Source organism: Pseudopodoces humilis, chromosome 17 (genome assembly GCF_049639895.1).
Source record: "Pseudopodoces humilis isolate 2021_Gansu_Grassland_sample_001 chromosome 17, ASM4963989v1, whole genome shotgun sequence".
Taxonomy (NCBI): Eukaryota; Metazoa; Chordata; class Aves; order Passeriformes; family Paridae; genus Pseudopodoces; species Pseudopodoces humilis.
The window spans coordinates 3,624,887-3,637,395 of record NC_142216.1 but is presented as its reverse complement, the minus strand read 5'-3'; the positions used below and the strand labels follow the sequence as shown (position 1 = coordinate 3,637,395).

The window sequence follows — 12,509 nt, the reverse complement described above, 5'->3', positions numbered from 1 at the left end:
TAATAAAAATAAAAATTAATAAAATTAATTAAAATAAAGCTTGAGAGAACCTAAGGAACTCAAAGCTCTATCAGGTGTTTTTCCACTTTATTTCAAAGGCTTTGGGTAACGGAATTTCTCCAGCTTCCCTAAGAAGCCATTTCCCAGCATCTGTGTCTTTCTGGTTTGGCTCATGACATCTTCTCCTAACCAAGAAAGACACAGAGGAAAAAAAACATTTTCTTCCTTTTTTCAGTAGCTTTTTACACAGTGCAAGAGCTTCACACTTAGCCTGTTTTGCCTCAATCTTCAGTAAACAATTTTCTCCCTCCCTCCCATCTCCTGCTAAGTCAGACTTTCTCTCCTTCTCCCTGTTCCTACTGCTGTCTTCTTACCCTAATCCAAACCCGAAATCTGATGCTTGGGGTAAATTCCATCAAGCCATTTCCACCAGCCTTCTTGTAGGGGACTTTGACCCACAAAGACCATGCACTATTCAGAGCAGTTCTTTGGCATTTCTGCTTCACTGACACACAACACAACACTGATCATTTCACCTTTATAGCTCCTGGCAAACCTCAGCCTCGCTCATAACTACTCCTTTAACATCCTGAGAGCCATCAGAGCCCCTCTAAGCCTCACGCTGAGACTTGGTGACTTCTTGCTCTTCCAGCCCTAACATGCATGCTTCAGCTTCCCAGACTGACAATACCTCTGCAAGGGAAATGTGGGACTTGTTTGCCCTCCTGCTCTTTAATTGCTGTCCTTGCCCCAGGCAGATCCGTGAAGTCACCAGCCGTGATGAAATCCTGCATTTCTCATGTCTGTAAATATTTTCTAAAATTTTATTTCCTCCTTAAGACATCAAAAACTAGGTCAAAAAGAACAACTGGGATATTTAAGAATCAGGTTTGCCTTTGGCTTTTATGATCAAGGATGCTTTTAATATTGAATGTTCAGCTGTCAACATTGGGACTGACTTAATAATAAATGTCTGACATTTCAGTCATTATTCGGAGTTTCTAATCCTTCCCTCCCCTCCAGTGCCTGCCTGTTTACTGAAAGATTCACGTTGGTGTTTGCACTGGGAGCCTGGGAGCTGAAATAGGAACGAAGCTCCTGGTAAATACCCAGCAGCCTCTCCCAGTGAACAAACGGCTCCGGAAGGTCAGCGGGCAGCACTGCTGGGGAGGAGAGGATGCCTGGGGAGGGCAGTGCTATGGGAACCTGCTAATAAACCCAGCACAGCAGTCCTGGCTTGCCAAAGCCTGGGCTGGCTGCCACATGTGGATCAGAGTCCCTGTGGAGCTCCACAGGAGCGAGAGCGGCCGGCTGGGCTTTGCTGCTGCAAGAGCCTCTGACCTCCTTCGCTTTGTGGGCTTCCACACCACTCCACAGGCAGTGTCCTGCTTCTTTTCCTTCTTCTTTTTTTCTTCTTCCTCTGCAGAAAAGCTCGATCTCAACGAGAGTTGCCTGACTTTTAGCGGGGCCAGCTTCCCACAGGGACGTGTGGCTGGCTCAGCATCACTGCAAAGTGAGGGAGCAACAGGAGGGGACGCCTGGAAACGTCCCAGCACCCCTGCAAGTCATCTGTGGGATTTGTGGGAGTCACACCACACTGCTACTAGGCCTCTGGTTTTCATAAAACACATAAAAAATGTTTAGGTTCTTTAAACTTTTCTAAGTTCTTAGGTTCTGACTTAACGTGTTCCATGTTTGGGGGGCTGTTTTTATCTTTATGTCATACCTGGCAACCTAATTACAGTCATTTCATTGCCTCAAACTATTTGAAAGAAGCTGCTACACATAATTATGTGCACAGAAGTGACACTAATGCCATGTCTAATACCACACAGGTACCTGAAGGGGTTAACACCACAGCTTGCAGCCAGGCCAAAATTCACATTTCCAGCAGCTTATCAGATAAGTTGTCCACCCTCTCCATGCCATGACACATGTTGTGCTCTGGGTACTTTTTGTTATATTTAGCAAAGCTAGAAGGAGTTTTCCTGCAGGTAATCACCACCCCTCCAAAGGCACTGCAGGCTGGTTTCAGCTCTTATATTGATTTGGCTGATCAAGATTTGAAAACCTCACACAATTCTGTGTCCTTCAGGAGCTGCAGCACCACATCACACACACGAGGCAGGTGGGGATGTCCAGGGGGAGGATGCACAGCCTGTTTCAGGTAAGGATGGGTGCATGCCCAGCTCCACACACTCACCTCTGTGACCAAGACCTTTTTTCTTTACACCAGAGACACAAGCACCAAGCTCAGATCCTTTCATGGCCATGAGCAGCGTCCTGTCATCTTCTCACTGCTTCTCCATCTATCCTACAAACCACACCGAGGACTCACCACCTCCTCAGCCACCGGGCTTCTGTGTGCCCTGCTGAATGCACGCACAGTTTTGTTATGCAAAAGACAGCACAAAGAGTCCCCTCCGTGCAGCAGCAAACAACACAAACATTCCTAAATGAGACCAGCCAAACCTAGAGGCAGATCCCAGTAAAATCTATAGGGAGATACAAATTATTCCGCTGCGTGCCTCACTGCCAGGAGGAGTTTTGCAAATGCTCTAATGAAGTCTGGACTGCACCAAGGCAAGACTGTCAGACATTAATTCCTGATGATCTCCTGTATAGAAGCAGCTCTTCATCTATCTTTTCAGCCAAGTTGCTTGAGTTTGCTGCTTTTCTCTTTAGGAATTAAGAGAACAAGTAATTACATGGGCAGAAATAAAACTAGAAATAAAAAAGAGAGTACCAGAGAAAACCCCTCCAGTCGAGTGGTGGAAGTTGAGGCAAGCAATGTCTGTGAAGAGGCGCCTGCCTCACACAGCCAGAACTCCCATGTCAGAGGTTGGTCAATTAGAACTTTACCAGCAGCAGATTGACTTGAAAATATATAAACCAGCTGGCCCTGATATTTCTGTTTTCTTTGTGTACCCGGCGCTGACAAACACCAGCCATTTTTACATAGCCTTGGGAAAGCTTTTGTTCTGGAAATCATTAGCTTATGCAATTATGGTTTTCTCTGTTGAATGTCACATGTGCAGAGGTCATTGCTGGAGATAGGAAAGAGGCTTCTGTTTGCAGAAGAGGCACGAAGATGGGCCGCTTTTGGCTGGAATACAAAATACGGTTCTTCACTGGCAGGACACGCGTCCTCCCACGCATCACCTGCCTCTGACTGCCTGCTTTGCTGTGGCCCCTCTCCCAATGGCCACATGTCCTTTCACCAGGGTTCACACTGGGGCTTCAAGTGAGAAATGTGATGCTGTTGGTAAAAGCTGCTGGAATGATACATCTGCATGCCTGGGAGGTGCAAATGGCATCTCAGCTCCAGTGGCCCAAGCGCTGAAAACCAGTCACTGGGAAGGAGCAGGTCCCCTGTGAGATTGGGGTGTGGTAGCCTAGGCTGGGGCTGAAGGGTGAGTGGATACTTACACCAGCTTTGGATTAAAATGACTGAAAAAAAGCAGAAAAAAGAAAAACATCATGCTCTAGAAAAACATCCAAATCAACCCAGCAAAGATAAAAGCGTAACGACCAACCCTTGGGATTGCGTTTCTCCAGGTTTGGGCAAATGAGCACCTGGCTGGACTCCAGACTCAGAGCACAGTGCCAAACCTTCTCTCCATGGGGAACATCATGAAGCCCAAGCCCAACAGCTGAGGAAGCACTGAGCAGATACAGCTGCTTCAAAAGTTTTGCCTGGTGCAACACTTGAGATGTGGTGCTGGCTCATTCCTTGGTGGCATTACCCACCAGGGCCATACCCCTTTTTCCCTCTCATTTAGTACTGCCAGTGCATCACAAGCCAGGTAAATTCTTCCTGAACTGAGCAATTCAAACAAGCTGTGCCTAATAGTCCATCTATCTCATTGCTATTTATTTTGGCATCTTTGCCTGTTTCAAATCCCACTTAAAGCTGTCTAACAACCAAGATTACTCCACTCACAACTGCCATACAAACATCTCTATTACTGTATGTACACTGGAAAAATTACTCTTTTTTTCCCCCTTCCTTTTTGCTAATACAACACTGGCAGCAAATCACACTGAGGTAAGAGGGAGGGGTGAGATGATAATTATGCTGTCCAAGTCCAAAGTGTGACACCAACATTTCCTGCTGGCTTTAGACACTGTGGAGACCGGTGTGGGCTTGTAGCACACAGGCACACTGAGAAGGATCCACAGGTGTCCAGTTTAATAACAGTCTCTCTGCACTGCCATCCAATTCTCCTCCAAATAATCAGTCAGGCTTGGTTGGTGTCAGGCAAAACACACATCACCTATAACACCAGACCCTGCTGAGAGCAGCTCTGGAGGCTTCCAGCCTTCCTGAGCAAGGGCAGGATCTGATCTACAAACAAAATGTCCAAAAGGATTTCAACAAAGTGACATTTAAACAATGGCTGAAAATTCATCCAGCCCAGGGCACTCAGCTGCTGCAGCTCTCTGGCTCTTTCCAGTCTCCTGGATGCACACACAAAGCTACCCCAAATCTCCAAAAAGAGTAAAATTTAGGGCTGGGATTTGTGTCAGTTCAGTTGACATGTGTCAGTGAAAATGAAAGCATTTTCTTTCAAGCATCCCCCTCTGCCTGCTTCACACACACCCCTTCCCAGGAGCTCCCCCAGCTGTGCAGATTTCCACAGGAAAAGCTGCTTTGTCAAACATATTTTTATATCAAAATGCTTCAATTTTGATGGCTTTTCCTGAAATTTCTGATTTTCTTCTTCAGAAATTTGTTGCAAATTTTTTTCCCTGTTGGTTATCTATTTCAAGGTTATTTTGCCATATATTTCACCAATTCTATAAAATAAAATATTCAGCTTAGATCTTGATTAAAATGCTTAACACTCAAAAAAAGACAACCATCCCAATTTTATTACAATAGCTCTTTTGAGTCAACTAAAAGTGTTCAGGATTTCCTTTTCAAGGATGTCCCAAGAACTTAGAAAATGGAACATTTCCTGCCATTTTCACACCAAACACACCTGGACATCCCAGAGTCCATAGCAGAAAGTGCTCCAGCTCCACCACAGCACCATTCTCATGCCTGATTTGTTTCCAAATATTTCAGGAGGCTCTGCACACACCAGGCAGCACCTTCAGCACTCTCACTGTCTGTGCACAGCTCTTCATGAGCTCCCACCCAAGAGGGTGGAACGATGGGATAATCCTAAACCCAGTTCTCACAGCCCTTACTTGTGTGCATGGCTCCAGATTTGTGCAGTTCAGCTTTGTTTGCATTTCAAGAGCCTTCAAGCAAACATTAGCTGAGAGGAAAAACAGATGGTGCAATTAAAACCCCAAATTCATCCACGACGGGATGCCCTGACAAAGCTTTCCCCGAAAAGCTGAGTGGGGAAGCTGGAGCAAGCAGGCTTTGTTGTCTCTGTGCTGTGCAAGGAAGCGGGTAAAGGACCATTTCTAAAGCTCTAACAGTTTCCTTAAGGCAGAAGATATGAGAGTCCCAGAAAATCAAGGCAGAAAGGCCCAAAATGCCCATCCAGCACCTCACTGAAAAATCAACTCAAAGCAGCAGTCAGAGACCAGCACTTTGCTCTGTGCAGCTTTCCAGCAGTAGGGGCAAAAAGCTGAGAGAAACAGCTCTGGAGGCGAGAGAATGGACATCTTTGAGAGGGAAACACGGGCTCAGTTGCTGCAGGGATGAAGTGGAAGAGGATTCCACCTCTGCTCACCAGCCAGTGAACACACAAGGGATGTGCTCTTCCTTCCACACCAGCATCTTCCTACATGGGGGAGCCCAGGGGACCACTGAAGAGCTGCAGAAAGGCCTGGGGAAGCAGGCAGGGCTGCATCTGGAGCACACACAGCAGCTGGAGAGGAGCAGAGGGTGCTGTCAAGGGGCAGAGAAGTGTCTCCCCCCAGAACTCGCCCTGACCCGCAGGGCTGGCCAGCCTGGAGGGCCTTGCCAGTGGCATTCTCATTTGGGAGCCAAGTTAAATTGTTATGTCTTTTTACAAAGAGCTCCACAGAGGCTCTCAAATGTGATTTTGATTACCAGTCATATTCAGGAGCCATTCACCTCCCAGCTTGTGCCACCAGCACCTGGCCCATAGCACACAACACTCTGCTTTCTCAGGATATGTCAATCTGGCTCAAAAAAACCCAAACAACCAAGCAAGATCTTGGCAGCTTTGTCTTTCCTGACAGCACAAGCCCAGACCCTCAGGAGCCAGCATGTGGCTCACAGCACACCCAGGGCTCTTTTTTCCCCTTTAAAAAGCTTCAGCCTTTTTGTGCCTCGACTTGCTCAATTTGCTTTGTGGGTTTGTTCCACCTAAAGTCACCACAGCAATTCTCTCATCGTGCTCCCATCAGTTTTGTGTGAAATGCAGAAGGAAGTGTTCTGTGCCCCAGACTAGCACAGCACAAGCCACCTTCTCAGTGTCACAGCAGGCATGGCACAAGGTCAGGACATTTGAGACTCTTCCACACTCCCAGAGACAAGAGATAAATGTCACAAAGTCCCCCTGCCTGCCAAATCCAGGCAGAGGCTGCCAGAAACAGGCTGCCTAAACTTCATAGCCAGAACCTGCACACTCCTTTCCCTGGCACAGGCAGGGCTTGGGGTGCAGAGGATTAGCAGAGAGCTCTGCACCTCCTCAAGAAGCCGGGAGTCGCATCCTCCCAGCACAGCTTCCAGGAAGCATGGAAAATCCTTGCTGCATTTCCAAAGGGACCCCATCTCTTCCAGGCACTGATGCCAGCATTTGATGAGCTGCACATCCTCAAAAATTTGATGACTCTGATGTCCTCAAAAACCACCATCATCCAAGAGTACTTGGGAAACCCCAGCTGGGAAGGGATATTGGGAAAAAGGAGCACTCATCTCCACTGCATTCTGCAGTGCCGTCACCAGCAGAGAACATGCCGAGTGTTTGGTCATATTTCAAGGAATGTTTTTTCATTGATTCCCAAAGGAGGAATTCAGCTCTCCTTTAGAAAGTGAAATAACCCCAAAGGTCACAGCTCTGCTGTTGCAGAAAGAATTTTATCCCATGTTATTTCTAGATGTGGCTGAATCCCTGCTGAAAAGCACTGTTGCCCCAGACAGACAAACATCCTCCTCCCTGCAAACCCCCTTGGATCTTCAGACACACAGACCCCATTTAAAATCACCCCAGGGAGATGTTGAGACTATCTCAATTTATTACTGAGCCCCCAGATGTCATTTTACCCTCCTCTACTTCCCCCACCCTTAGCACCCACACAAAACACGGCAGTAAATGTTGTGGCCCTCCCTCAAGAGCTCTTTTTTTTCTGTGCAATGCCCTGTTTCCCTCCCCCAGGATCCATAGGGAGACTGTACCCCTCATGTCCAAACACAAAGAACAAATCCCAACTTTGCAGTGACTGTCCCAGGCTGTGGGAGGGACAGCTTTTTTGGCTTTTTTAGCTTCTTTCACAGCTGTAGATGTTTCTTTTATTTCCATAAAAGGTTTCAAGGAGGGCATTTCTTGAAAAGCTCTCTCTCCCACAAAAATCCAGTCTGCTCCTTGCTTTTATCTCTGTAAGAAGGACAGAAGACCTGCTACCACAATCACTGTGCTCACTTGCTTTCAAGTCCACAGAATCAGGGGATATATGCCTGCATCCAATGCCAGCGCTAGGCAAGAGCCATTTCCAAGTCATCTGCTCCAGTAGCTTATTCCAAAGTATGTTTGATTTGATTTTCCTTTTTTTTTTTGTGGGGGCTTGGAGCAAAGAGGCTTTCAAAATATGCCCATGAATCCCTGTGGAGGAAGGTTGCACAGCAGGTTGTTCAGCTGCGTTATAGGAACTGTAATCGAAGGTGTAGGAGAACAGAGCCAGAATTAGGATCCTGAAGCCAAGGAACAGCAGATCCCCATGGCTTTGCTGTCTCAGTCTCTGCAAAACTTCCCAACCCACCTCGTTCTGTGCTGTGGCAAGCGGTGTTTTCCATGACGCTGCTGTAGGAGCGTGGAATTCTTCAGCTCAGGCCAGCTCATGTACAGAAGAGACACCGTGTCTGTAAGCAGAGAAGTGGGATGAGAAACACAAGAGATGCTCTCCAAGGCAAGGGCTGGAGCATCACGGAGTGTAACTGGTGATGGCACCCCCAAACCTGGCCCAGGGGGACCCCAGGGTTCCTGTGCACAGCCCCCACAGTGACAAACAGCCAGGGAATAGATGCTGAACATTGATGGGCCCCTGAGCACCTGCTCTGCACAGCATCTGTGCACAGACTTCGTGCTCAGGATCCTTGGCTAATTAAAAAAAAAAATGCAGCTTAAAAATCTCACTTGTCACAAGACAGCTAAAGACTTGACATGCAAATCTCTATTACTGCAGGAAGTACTCAAGGTGAAAAACAAGAACACCAGCAACCAGAGACAGAAACGAACAAAATGTACAAAGAAAACTACAGCAAAGCTTTCGTTTTCTTCCTTTTTTTTTTTTAAACAAAACTCCTTCTCTTCCTCATGTGTTTTGGAAAGCAACTTCTGATCCTCTCAAAGCCAGGAAAGGCCCCATCAACAAGGGTGAGGAACTCATCAAAGCTTCATTTTCATTCTACCTCTGGACTATCAAACTCCCAAATTAGGCATATTCCCAGCAACACACTGCGACAAATGTATCACCCACACCTCAGCTCAGCCTAGAAGCAGACGGCTGCCCTGAGAAAACCGTGCCAGACCGCCTGCAAAAAAAAAAAAAAAAAAAAATTAAAAAAAGATATTTAAAAAAAATTTAAAAAATAAAAAACAAGAGGAAAATGTAACTTTGCAGCTGGGAATCTTGACTGTCTCCCAAAGTAGCATTAATCCACCTCACCTTCCTAAACTCCACCAGGAAATAGCTGCAAGGAAGGGGTGGAGGAGGAAAGAACCACTTATGAAGCATCAGCTGCAGTCTAATTAGAGCTATTAGCAAGCTCTTAGTGGTGTTTATTAGCCCTTACCCAGCGTTGCTGAATGAAGCAATCCTGACATCAGCCTTCTGTCTTGGAGAGCCACACACCAACCCCAGCTTGAGGAAGAGAAGGGTTCAGAAAGGCCAAGCTGGTTTCAATCACAGCTGCAGCTCAGAGCTTGTTTTGATCCCATAGAAACAAAGGCCCCAGATAAGAGGAACTCACCCAGCTTAGGGCAGGAATAAGATGGCCCAGTCAGATGGGTTCCATCATGATATCTCTCTGAGCTAGAGGTATAGCTCCTGAGTCATTCTGAGTTGACAGCATCATTCTGCCTTGGTTCTTCAGAGAGCCAGGGATTGCCAACCACCCGTCCCAGGGATCGGGACAAGATGCTCTCAGAACCCGCTCTGGAACCTGCTCTAGAACCTGCTCTAGAACCCGCTCTAGAACCCGCTCTAGAACCGCTCCGGAACCTGCTCTAGAACCCGCTCTAGAACCGCTCCGGAACCTGCTCTAGAACCTGCTCTAGAACCGCTCCGGAACCTGCTCTAGAACCCGCTCTAGAACCGCTCCGGAACCTGCTCTAGAACCGCTCCGGAACCTGCTCTAGAACCTGCTCTAGAACCGCTCCAGAACCTGCTCTAGAACCCGCTCTAGAACCTGCTCTAGAACCGCTCCGGAACCCACTCTAGAATCGCTCCTGAACCCGCTCCTGAACCCGCTCCAGAACCGCTCCTGGAGCTGGCCGTGACAGGGATTGCCAACCACCCACCCAGGGAATCAGGACAAGATGCTCTCAGAACCCGCTCCAGAACCGGCTCCAGCTCCAGAACCCGCTCCAGAACCTGCAGAAGCAGGGCCTGGCGGCTCGGAAGATATCGGGATGTAACAGAAAGATAGTAACCCCCCCTCCTCTTTAGTATGGTAATGCCTCCTGCAATTAGCCAATAGCACCTAGCTGTGATGAAAGCAGATGTACACAGTGAACCTAGGCTATAAAAGGTCAAATTCTCCAGCAATAAACGCCATTTTGCCATCCATCACATTGATGTCTGTGTGCAATGGACCGAGTGGCCTGGGCATGGCCACCGTGCTGTTCTTGAACCAGGGTGTCTGCCTTGCTTAAAAGACAACATTTGGTGCCGAAACCCGGGAAGCCAAATTCGAAAATCAGGATTCAAACCCAGAAAGCGAGGATTACCTGGAAAACGGGAGCAGCAGTCAGGACAGCTGGACCAGTCCTGGCGAGGGAGACGCCCCTGCGACCAGAAGGAAGATGGAAGCCCTGATAAAGATCGGATTGCAATTAAATTGTAAACCTAATTCTTTTACTCTTGCTATTGCAAGGCTTTTGTATATTGGGTTCATAAATCAGCTAGTAAAGATTATCCACCCTAAGGTGTGGGACAGATGTACTAAAACCCTTGCCAAAGAGACCTGGAGGGCGGCAAGCAACTGTCTGCTGGCCACCCCAAAATTTGGGATCAGAGCAGCCACCCAGACTTTACAGCCCCCAGATGAGAGCGGCTCGGCTGAGCCAAAAGGGGCCCAAGAGGGTGACATGTCCCCTCAGTCTCTGAATCCTTATCTGCTCTCAGAGAGACAACAGAGAGCAGAAGTTTTTTTGGAAAAAGTTAACAGAAGAAGCTAGGGGTGCCATGGGAAAAGCCCGGGGGGAACCACCGCCCCAAGATGTACCTCAAAATGTCACTGAGCAAAAAGACATAGAGCGGGAAAGGAACGTCCTCAGTGAGAACAAGGAACAAACACTGGCATTGAGAGATGAACATAGTCGGGGGGATGGGAGAGAAAAGGAATGTGAAGAAGAAAGAGAAACTGAAGTGAAAGAGATAAGATGCGGGGGAAGTAGTCAGGGAGAGAGGGAAAGGAATGTGAAGGAGGTGGAAAAGAGAGGAGGGTGGAGCAGAGGGAGGAACAGAGCGTGGAGTGAAGGGCGGAGTGAAAGGTGGGGTGAAAGGCGGAGTGAAAGGTGGGGTGAAAGGCGGAGTGAAAGGTGGAGTGAAAGGCGGAGTGGAGGGTGGACTGAAGGGCGGGGAGAGCCAGGAGGGAGTGAACAGCCTGCCCACAGGGGTGTAGGCGGGGCCGGAGCCCAACAAAAAGGCACTGGAAACGGGAAATGGCCAGCCAGTGGAGTTCCGACTCCGACCGAGATACTAGCGAAGACGAATGGTCGGAGGCCAAGTCCTTAGAAGAAGAAACAACAAAGATAAACAAGAATACCCCCTCCACATTAAAAAAGAACTGAGAGAGGATACTCCTCTCACAGACTGGAGACAGATAAAAGCTGCATATGCCAGCTGGGTCCCTTCAGCTGTGCTAGCATTCCCAGTCCAGGTAACAGAGGGGAGACAGCGGATCTACTCACCAATAAGTCCTAAACTGCAAAGCTCCAGCCTGCAACAGCTGATAAGCACAGACGGGACAATGATGACCCTATGCCTATCAGTTTATAACTTCAGTGTTTCTAACGATTTTCGTGTGCAAGTTGTGATTGTTCCCAGGGTCCTGTACCACCTGGATGAAGAGTTAAGCCGGCAAGCAAAGAGACCCACCTGACTTCAGAAAAGAGAACTGGTGACAGGTGTGACCATAGCAATGCTGCTTAGCCTGGGAGCAACTGGTGCTACCACAAGTGTCTCTGCCATCGTGACCCAACAACAGAGACTGTCTCAGCTACAAATGAAAATTGATGAAGACTTGCAGATAATTGAAAAACCGTCTATTTTAAATAAGCTTGTGTCCTTTGTTAAGAGCTGACTAGAAAGAGTTAACATTCTGTTTATAGAAAGGCAACAGATGCTTTAAAAATACACTTGGTCACCGCATGTGCCTTATGCTTACTAATGAAAAACTGCAGTATCTAATTTATAAGTTTTTAGCCTTTTAGTTAAGTATAGTGTACCCTATATTGTACTCAAGTTTATAATATCTACTTTTAAAACTTTTTATAATATAGATAAGTTAGACAAAATGATTAGAGATAGATATATAGAAAATAACGTTAGAACTTTTTAAGACTAATACACCTTATATTCTAGCAAATTTGATTAGGGATAAAGAAGAATATGCAGAAGCAGGGCCTGGCGGCTCGGAAGATATCGGGATGTAACAGAAAGATAGTAACCCCCCCTCCTCTTTAGTATGGTAATGCCTCCTGCAATTAGCCAATAGCACCTAGCTGTGATGAAAGCAGATGTACACAGTGAACCTAGGTTATAAAAGGTCAAATTCTCCAGCAATAAACGCCATTTTGCCATCCATCACATTGATGTCTGTGTGCAATGGACCGAGTGGTCTGGGCATGGCCACTATGCTGTTCTTGAACCAGGGTGTCTGCCTTGCTTAAAAGACAACAAGTACCCGCTCTAGAACCGTCTCCAGAACCCGTTCTGGAACCCGCTCTAGAACCTGCTCTAGAACCGCTCCGGAACCCTCTCTAGAACCTGCTCTAGAACCGCTCCGGAACCCGCTCTAGAACCTGCTCTAGAACCGCTCCGGGACCCGCTCTAGAACCGCTCCGGAACCCGCTCTAGAATCGCTCCAGAACCCACTCCAGAACCTGCTCCAGAACTGCTCCTGGAGCTGGCCATGC

The 12,509-nt window shown here is 47.5% G+C and overlaps 1 long non-coding RNA gene across 1 annotated transcript; it reads right to left on the bottom strand.

Moving 5' to 3' along the window:
- Window positions 1-7,245: 7,245 nt before the first annotated feature.
- On the bottom strand, window positions 7,246-8,736 carry LOC148182949 (uncharacterized). Its single transcript, XR_015774021.1, has 3 exons — window positions 8,628-8,736; window positions 7,909-8,008; window positions 7,246-7,798 (listed from the first exon to the last, which is right to left on the bottom strand). It is a non-coding gene; the product is annotated as an uncharacterized LOC148182949 (long non-coding RNA).
- Window positions 8,737-12,509: the final 3,773 nt, after the last annotated feature.